The sequence below is a fragment of the Ictidomys tridecemlineatus genome, chromosome 2 (genome assembly GCF_052094955.1).
Source record: "Ictidomys tridecemlineatus isolate mIctTri1 chromosome 2, mIctTri1.hap1, whole genome shotgun sequence".
NCBI classification, from domain to species: domain Eukaryota; kingdom Metazoa; phylum Chordata; class Mammalia; order Rodentia; family Sciuridae; genus Ictidomys; species Ictidomys tridecemlineatus.
In genome coordinates this window covers 55,146,970-55,156,002 of record NC_135478.1, presented here as the reverse complement: position 1 = coordinate 55,156,002, position 9,033 = coordinate 55,146,970, and the positions used below count along the sequence as shown (strand labels likewise).

The window sequence follows — 9,033 nt, the reverse complement described above, 5'->3', positions numbered from 1 at the left end:
TTGCAATTATCAATCTTCTACCAGTTGACTTCTAACCCTACAGAGTCTGGGTTCTATTTAATAGCCAATTTTAGGGCGATCTTCCTTTGTTTCAGAGCAGCTGACCTCCTGCACTGAGGCACACATTCTCTCTCTGTGGCCTCCCATGTGACAGCCCTGGCCTTGAACCCTGGGTATGTGGCTAGAGTGACTGAGCAACTAAATTGCTCATTTTATTTGATTTTTATTCATTCAGGTTAACTTTAAAGAGTTGCCAGTGACGAGTGACTACCCTATTGGACAGCAGAGTCCTGCACCATCAAATGACCCTGATGTGAGCTCCCTAGAACAACCAGTATCACTTTGAAAGGGCTCAAAGAAATCCGTTGGCCTGTTCCCAAGTTTTCTCTCCCTTACGCTTCCTTTCATTGGCCTTTATTTTCTGCTCTGCTGTGGGGAGCTGAAGGGACCGATCTGTTTACAGACTGCTGCCCGTTGGTGGCTTCCTTCCAACTCTCAGATGAGGCTGAGGACGCAGGCCCGGGCTGCAGGCTGGGTGAGCCAACTCAGCTGCACGCAGGGCCTGACGCGCTCTCCCTGGGAGCCCGCAGGAAATGTCACGGGAAAAGCCTGCAAAGTGGTTCTCAGCCCCTTTCTCCATCAGACTCGCCAGGGCGGACTGCTCTTAAACGTTTTGAACTTGGTTATTATTAATGATTGGGAGAGGCTTCTGGTAAGAGGATTCCCGGGTAAAGAGGTCATTAGATCGTAAGTGCCTATGGATGGAGTTCCCAGAAAGATCTCCACGGAAGTGGGTTCACTTAACCTTAAATGTATTTCTATGTTTACGATATACATTTTATACAAGATAAATATTGGGTAATATATAATATATTTCATCAAATAAATATTATATAAAACGTGTATTCATGAAACATATATATTATAAACAAAAAAGCTTCTTCACAGCAAAGAAAACAAGAGTACAAAGAGAGACCTTACAGAATGGGAGAAATATTCATATATATGAAGTATTCACATATATGTATGCATAAATATGCAAATATTTCAACATATTTAAAATATTTACATATAAATATTAAAATTTATGTATTATAAAATATATATTATGTCATATATTATGTGATATTATAATATGTATTTTACAAGGTATATGATATATTTAAATAATATGTAATATATTTTATTATGTAAATATATTTTTATTATATATAATATGTTTTATTATATATAATATACATTTTATTAAATGTATGAAATATGTTGTCCTTATGACAAAATAATACAAAAGGGATTTTTTGGGGGGTTGGTACCAGGGATTGAACTCAGGGGCACTCACCACTGAGCCATACCCCCAGCCCTATTCTGTATTTTATTTAGAGACAGGGTCTCACTGAGTTGTTTAAGGCCTTGCTTTTGCCGAGGCTGGCTTTGAACTCTCCATCCTCCTGCCCCAGCCTCCAGAGCCATTGGGATTACAGGTGTGCACCACTGCACCAGCACAAGAGGGATTTTTGTGGATGTGTTTTGGAAGAACTATTTATGATATGACAATATCTTAAAAATGAGTAATTGAGACCCTGTGTAGGACCCTGGTGTACCACACTCAGAATGTGACAGATACACTAATTGTGCCTTGGGAGGATTGCCTGCTTCAGGGTCTCCAGCTGTACCAGAGCATTTTTGCCTTTATTAAATGAGAAGCTTCTGGTTGCTAACTCCTAACGACTTGTCCGGGCTCTGGGGATGAAACTGTTAGTGGCTCTTTTCAGTGACTTCTCTGGATCACCATCCCAACAGTTGAGTTTGACTTGCCCTGTACTGAAACTTGCTTGCCAAGAGCTGAGTGTTCTGCCCTGGATTCGCCAGGATCCTGTCTCGGAAGAGAGCTGACGGCACAAGGATTCTGAGTTTGGAATTCCTTTGCCCATCCCGGCAGCCTCTGTGACTCTAATTTCTTGAATCTTCCTCTTTCACATTCCCTCAAATAAGCTGAGGCCTTTACTGGAAGGTCAAGTAAACTTTGCTGTAAGTCACTTGAGATTCCAGAAAAGGAAAGTTTAAAAAGAAAACCCACATTGCTCTCAGTCTTCAAATTTCACTCTCCTGGTTGCTTAAAAAAGTGGGGGGGTGTTGTGGGGGGTGCTTATGGAAACACATAAAACACACAGAACTCGTTGTTTTTGATTGTCATGGCAAAATGTCTGACAGGTACGCGGTGCTTTTCGGAAGTCTCAGTCTACAGATGGCCTGCTCCATTGCTTTAGGCCCAAGACAAGGCCCGACATCACTGCAGAAGGGTGAGGTGGAGGAAACTGCCCAGCTTATGTCAGCTAGGAACCAGAGAAATGGAGGGAGAGGGGGGGGAGGGAGGGAGGGAGGGAGAGGGAGGAGAGAAGGGCCACAAGGGAGACACACCTTCCAGGGCAGGACCGCAGTGACCCACCTCCCCCAGCCATGCCCCACCTGCCTGCCTTTACCACCCAGCTGGTCCATTCACCTGGGATGGACTGACCAGGTGACAGCTCTCACAATCCAGTCATTTCACCTCTGGATATTCCTGCATTAACCCAGGAGCTTCTGGGAAACACCTCACAGCCAAACCATGACACTTACATGAGCCAGACTGTCCACTGGTTTCCCTTCAACTGAACAGATCTAGCTAGCAGTAGGTTTATTGTTGTTCAGAAGTGTTCTGATGTGTGTCCACCTTTCCGCCTTATTAATCACAGTAAACATGATGACTCGTATATTACTTGTAATATCCTATACCATACTCTGCCTGTAACTCATCATCCTTCTCGCTTGAGTTCTCAATGTAATTTACCTTTGCAGAGATTGGAGATGGAACCGAACTTCCTATTGTTCCATTACATCCCCCTTGAATGTGTTGGAGAATCTTTTGAAATTGATTTTTAGGTTATCATCTCATTTTCTATATACAGAAGTTTCCTTGTGAGCCAGCCAAGGAATAAATTGCTTTAAATGAATGATGTCTTTTAATGCTCATTAGTGTTTTCTCCTCTGCAAAGATGAAGAAATTGAAGCCAGGTGCAGTGGTGCACATTTGTGATCCCAGTGGCACGGGAGGCTGAGGCAGGAGGATCACAAGTTCAAAGCCAGCCTCAGCACTTTTGCAAGGCCCTAAGCAACTCAGGGAGACCCTATCTCTAAATAAAACACAAAATAGGGCTGGGGATGTGGCTTAGTGGTTGGGTGCCCCTGAGTTGAATCCCTAGTACCCTCACCCCTCCTAAAAAATGAAGAAACTGAGGCTCAGATAAGTTAAGTGACCTTTCTGAGATTATTTAGTAAGTATCAGAACTGTGACTGAACTCTAACTTTTGTTAAAGTATACAGCCTTGCACAACATCTCACCAAAGACTTGAACTTTGGGGACAAGTTATTTGACCTCTCTGGGCATGTATATACTTATGTGCAAAACGAGGGTAATAGTGTCTCCCCTCCCAGGTCAAGGTCCTAAGATTATGAAAAAGTATTTTTCAACTATAAAATGAAGAACACCTGTACTGTGCAATTGTTAGTATAGGTTCTTCAGCAGTGACATCTCTAATGAATTACACTCCAGTGAATGGATGTATTGTACTTTGATTATAGGTGGAAAGCCGCAATGTCCACCACAGGGAAGACATTGGTACAAAACCTCCTGGCTTTGGACTTGATCCAGTATGGCCTAGTCTTTGAATTACCTGGAGCTTAGGCAAAGGGACTGTGGCCAATGACATCGCCAACACACAGCCCCCTACTATTGATCTCAGTCTTGATTCTCTTGCTTGTTTGGCAAGTGAGCAGACCTTCAGTAATTAAATAATTTTCTCATTTGCCTTTAAGACTACTACACTGTTTGTTCAGGAGGCTTGAGGTCGAACAGTGGGTAATGAATTCCAAGGGGCTCATGGTACTCTTTTGGCCTGATATTCAACTTTGGGGTAATCTTTCTGAACACCTTTGTTTGTTCTATTCCAGCTATTAGGATGGTCTTCTTAGTTTTGAAAGGGACTTTTTGTGACATAAGATTCTCTTTTCTGACTCAGAGCAAAGAAGTCTAAAATGGACTTAATGCATATCTGTTCTGAATCGGCCCTGTGTTCCCTGGAAACTAATGCAGTGTGTCCACCAGCAGAGATGACATTAAGAAACAACCTTGTCTTCAAAAAGCAAAAGCCCTGCCGAGGTGAAACGTTTTTCCAGGGACATTAAAATTCAACATTTCATAGGATTGTTCAACACCATATTCACATTTAACTTTTAATTTTTTTTTTCAATCTAGAATAAAAATGCTTCCCTGGGTCCAACAAGGGCTTCTTCAAGAAAAACTTGAAGAGACGGTGATTAAGTCACTCGGAGCTGAACTTTCAGGCAGCTTTGTTGAATATTCATGATGTTTAATTTTTAAATCTCTCTCAAATGGAATTCTGTGGAGACATGGTGCAGCTAAGAGGCAAAGCAGTCAAACGTAACCACAGACATTATCAGGGAATGTGATCCGCGCCCCCTGATTCCCTGGAGAGCCACTTCTGAAGATACAGTGATGGAATGAACGCGCATGACCAAATAACTTACTAATTGTTATTGCTAGAACATGCTGGAAGTGACTACTTATATAAACATTTGTAAAAGTTAGATGCCTGGTTCTGGCTGGGTTGAGTGAACCCATCACCAGGGAAGACATATTCTTGACTCTCAATAGATTTGGCTTGTCTTGCTTCTTTTCTAGAAAATACTATTCAGCAAGCAGGAAAAAAAGAGAGAGAGAGAGAAAGAGAGAGAAAGAGAGAGAGAGAGAGAGAGAGAGAGAGAAGTTTAACAAAGTCTCAGCACCCTGAAGGAAGAGGAAAAACTTCCTTTGGTTCTCATTTTCAAAACACCTGACCCCACTGTCTGAGGCACCCTGGCATTAAACAAACACAAATTGCAGCCAGATGCAATGGGGCATGCGGCTCAGGAGGCTGAGGCAGGAGGATCGAGAGTTCAAAGCCAGCCTCAGCAAAAGTGAGGCCCTAAGCAACTCAGTGAGACCCTGTCTCTAAATAAAATACAAAACAGGGTTGGGATGTGGCTCAGTGGCTGAGTGCCCCTGAATTCAATCTCCAATACCCACCCACCCCCACCAAAAAAAAAAAAAAGAATTAATATTAAGCAAAAGATAAAAATAAACAAGCAAAAAACCCAACACATTTAACTGGGACTTCACATCAGGGAGAGGTCACATGAAATATATGGTCCAAGAAGTATTTACTAGTAAATTCTCCCTGTCACCATCACAGACTTGGACTTTAAAATCCCACCCAAGTGCTTAGGACACAATGATAAAGCCAAGAGAAGATAAACAAAACTGTCCATCTGTTTTCATTTACACAGATATTCAACTTTCCATATTAAATATTATAATCTTGCTGAATATATAGCTAACATGCCTCTTTGGGGAAGAGAATTCCAGAAGAGAAAACCTAAATCCTTTAAAATGGCAACATACCATCCCAAGAAGATAAACCATTGGAAATTTGATGAAGCTGCTTTTTTATTTTCCTTTTGTTTTTTTTCTGAAAAGGGAAGAATATCTTGATTGTTCTTGCTGAGTATAAAAGCAAGCCCTACTTCTAATCCCGTTTCTCACTGATGAAGCCTCCCAGGATCTGGTAGAAGATCGATCTTATCATATAGAACTGCCTTTTGAATTTGATGGATGCAAAGAAGCTATAATTGAAAAAGCTTAACCCCACTTTCAGAATCTACCCCAAATATCTCCATGGATTCTCTGGTGCCTCTGAGTTGTAGGCCTGGAGGTTTTCTTAAAATTTTTCTTCTCTTTCTCTGGACTCTGAGTACACATCAGAACGCTTTGTACCGTGAAGAAACAGTATAAATAAATCATGTAATAAAATGACCTTTCCCAAATCACGTTTTGGCTAGAAGATGCTTTTTGCAGCTGTCTCCTCGCTCGGATTGCAGAGGCCAGTGACAGTGGAACTTCCACAAGCCCTGCGAGGAGCCGGACATGCCGTGGAATACAGTTCTGGGGAAACTCAGTTCAGTCTGCTTCCTTTTCAAAGTTTTGGCAGATCAAACATGTATACTGCCCAGGAACCTCGGGCGGAGACAAACAACATCCTTATCTTTGTGCTTCAAGTTTGCTTCTGGACAGATGAAAGTCGTCCTGGGAGAAGGACCTTGAGAAAGGGACCCTGAGAAGGATTATTTACTTATTTATTATTCTCTTTGTTTATTGGCCTGGGTAAGATGGCTGACTGTGTTGCCCTGGGAATTGCTGATCACGGTGACATGTAAAAAAGGAAACAGCTTGGAAGGTGACATGGGACTCCTGCTTCTCGGCTGTGCTTCTGCTAAGTGAGATGCAGCTACGCCAGGAGGCTGGGGAGGGGGAGTTCCTGTTCTGCAGGTGGGAGGGGGAGGGGGAGTTCCTGTTCTGCAGGTGGGAGGGGGAGGCTCTGTCAATCCACAGTGCCTAAGCCACAGGGCAAACAGCATTTCCAGTCATTCCAGAGCACAGCCTCTCCACATTCATTATCAGAAAGATTGGAAATCACAGAGACAGAAATATCCAATGGGGATTGGCTGAGCTGTGGAGGACCAAAGTGCTGCCATTTTTTTATAAATCAATTTTCTAATTTGGTTCTAGCTAGGCTGATGTATATCATGGGGAGTGGGACAAGATGCAGAAATTTAAGCTATAAACTCTCACAGCAGTTCTAGAATGTTCCGCCTTCTTTGCTTTAACTTCAGAAGTCCCTAAGCAGTATGAGCTCAGGGTCCCCAGGCTATTGATGAGCTAGGACCCACATAAGGAATGTCGAATGCACCCTCCAATAGAATGGCACCAACCCCCTTGCCTTGATGTGCCCCAAACTCACTTATGTATAAATGTAAAAGCCCTGCTGTGCTCGGGGCTCAGACTTTGGGAATTATCCCTCTGGGCCATGGCGCCACTAATAGAGGGTTGCTTCCAGATCTCTGTGTCCTGACCCCCATTTCCCACTACAAACCCAGAGATGTACGACTCTAACAGCTGAACATGAAGACATCATCATGAAGATAAAGAGGATTTTTCATGGGATCACGTATCATTGAGGCGGAAACCAAGTGTTAATGTTTATAAAACTAACATTTTAAAAATGAGAAAACAAATCTAGATACGCAGTGTGCAGCAGACCCAGAAAATCACACACTGGCTGACAGCTCAAGTGCTCTTGTCTTGACTCTCATCTTATTTCACCCCTGCAGGTTTTCCTGTCCTTTCCTCTGCCTCACTTCAACTCCACAGACTCTACCTTGGTGCAAAAGAAGGAGTGGGCCAGGCACTGTCATCCCAGCAGCACGGGAGGCTGAGGCAGGAGGATCGCCAGTTCAAAGCCAGCCTCAGCAACAGCGAGGCCCTAAGGAATTCAGTGTAGACTCTGCCTCTAAATTAAAAAAATACAAAATAGGGCTGAGGATGTGGTAAAATGCCTGGACTTTCATCCCCACTATGCCCCCCCAAAAAAGGAAAATGATGAAAGTATGGGAGGAAGGGGGAACCAGAAGGAAGATGGAGACATTTTTCTTGACTTTTCAATGAATAGTCTCCATTTCAAGATGGTAGATTGAACACAAGCTGCCACCTCCTCTTCCAGCTGTGACTCTTCCAGAAATGTGTACCCAACTGTGCTACAAGACCAGAGAGGACTCCCCAGGGGCCGTCCATGGGGAGGAATCCCTGCAGGTAGAAATGAGGTCAGATCAGACCAAGGAGTGAAAGGACAGCCCCACATGTGCCTGCAAAAGTCTATTTATGCTCTTCCACGTTTCAGTCTCCTTCTCTCCACCCACGCTGAATCGGGGTCCAGTCCTTCCCTCTACCATGCCTCAGGAGTCCACTTACAGTTTATTCCTATAACTTTTTAATATCCAACCTTCTTTTCATTATTACCCCCAAGGAAAATTTGAAGTCATTTTTCCCTATTCACCTTCACCCCCATTGAGGGATTTTTTCCCCCAGGGATTGAATCCAGGGATGCTTAACCTCTGAGCCACTTCCCCAGCCCTTCGTATTCTTTTATTTTGAGACAGAGTCTTGTTAAGTTGCTTAGGGCCTCGCTAAATTGCTGAGTCTGGCCTTGAACTTACCATCCTCCTTCCTCAGCCTCCCGAGCTGCTGGGATTACAGGCGTGTGCCACTGCACCTGGATCCAGTGAAATTTTAATACCGCAAATGTACTATATATATCTGTTGATGTACTGGATGTATATCTCTGCTTTATAAATAAAAAGAATAAGAATTTTTTGTCCCCATGAACTGATTTTTGCCCTACTGAAATTTGTTGTGGTTTGGATCTAGAATGTCCCCCAAAGTCTCATGTGTTCAGAGGGAGGGCTTTTGGGGAAACACTTTGATCGTGAGCTCTGACCAAATCAGTGGATTAATCCATTGATGGCTGAATGGACTTCGGGGGTGGAGGACCTAGTTGGAGGAAACCGGTCTCTGGGGGCGTGCCCTGGAAGGATTTCTCTTCTCTTCTGTTTCCTTCCCTTGTCTTCTCTTCTCTTCTGTTCTCTCTTCTGTCTCCTCTTCTCCCTGCTCGCACACCCCTCTCTCTCCCCTACAGCTGCCATAAGCTGACTGCTTCCGTCCGCCATGATGTTTCTGCCTTGGAGTCAACCGAGCCTGGACTAAATGCTCTGAAACCATGAGCCAGTACAAACCTCCCCTCCTCCAGGCTGCGGTCACCAGGTATTTGGGTCCCAGCAGTGAATGTTGACTAATGCAGGTGTCGTATGCCCCCTGGATGGTGTATCTCATATACCCCAAGGACCATGGGGCATCTTCTAGAGGAGCATCTGGCTCTTCTCATGCCGTGCCCTGGCAGTGACCAGCATTCTACCCCTCAGTGTGGCCAACCCTGGGCACATGACACCTGTGATCAGGTTCCCTTCTTCCTTAAGTGCCCCAGGGGCAAGCTTCCCGGGGGAAAAATCCAGTGGCCACATGTGGCCTAGAAACTTTTACTCCTGGGG

The 9,033-nt window shown here is 43.9% G+C and overlaps 2 long non-coding RNA genes across 10 annotated transcripts in view; one reads left to right on the top strand and one right to left on the bottom strand.

The window, feature by feature from the left end:
- LOC110599119 (uncharacterized) overlaps nt 1-9,033 on the bottom strand; it is a 285,629-nt gene that overhangs the window by 80,714 nt on the left and 195,882 nt on the right. The window lies entirely within an intron of this gene.
- On the top strand, nt 109-5,919 carry LOC120891391 (uncharacterized). Its single transcript, XR_005735753.2, has 3 exons — nt 109-712; nt 4,056-4,195; nt 4,292-5,919. It is a non-coding gene; the product is annotated as an uncharacterized LOC120891391 (long non-coding RNA).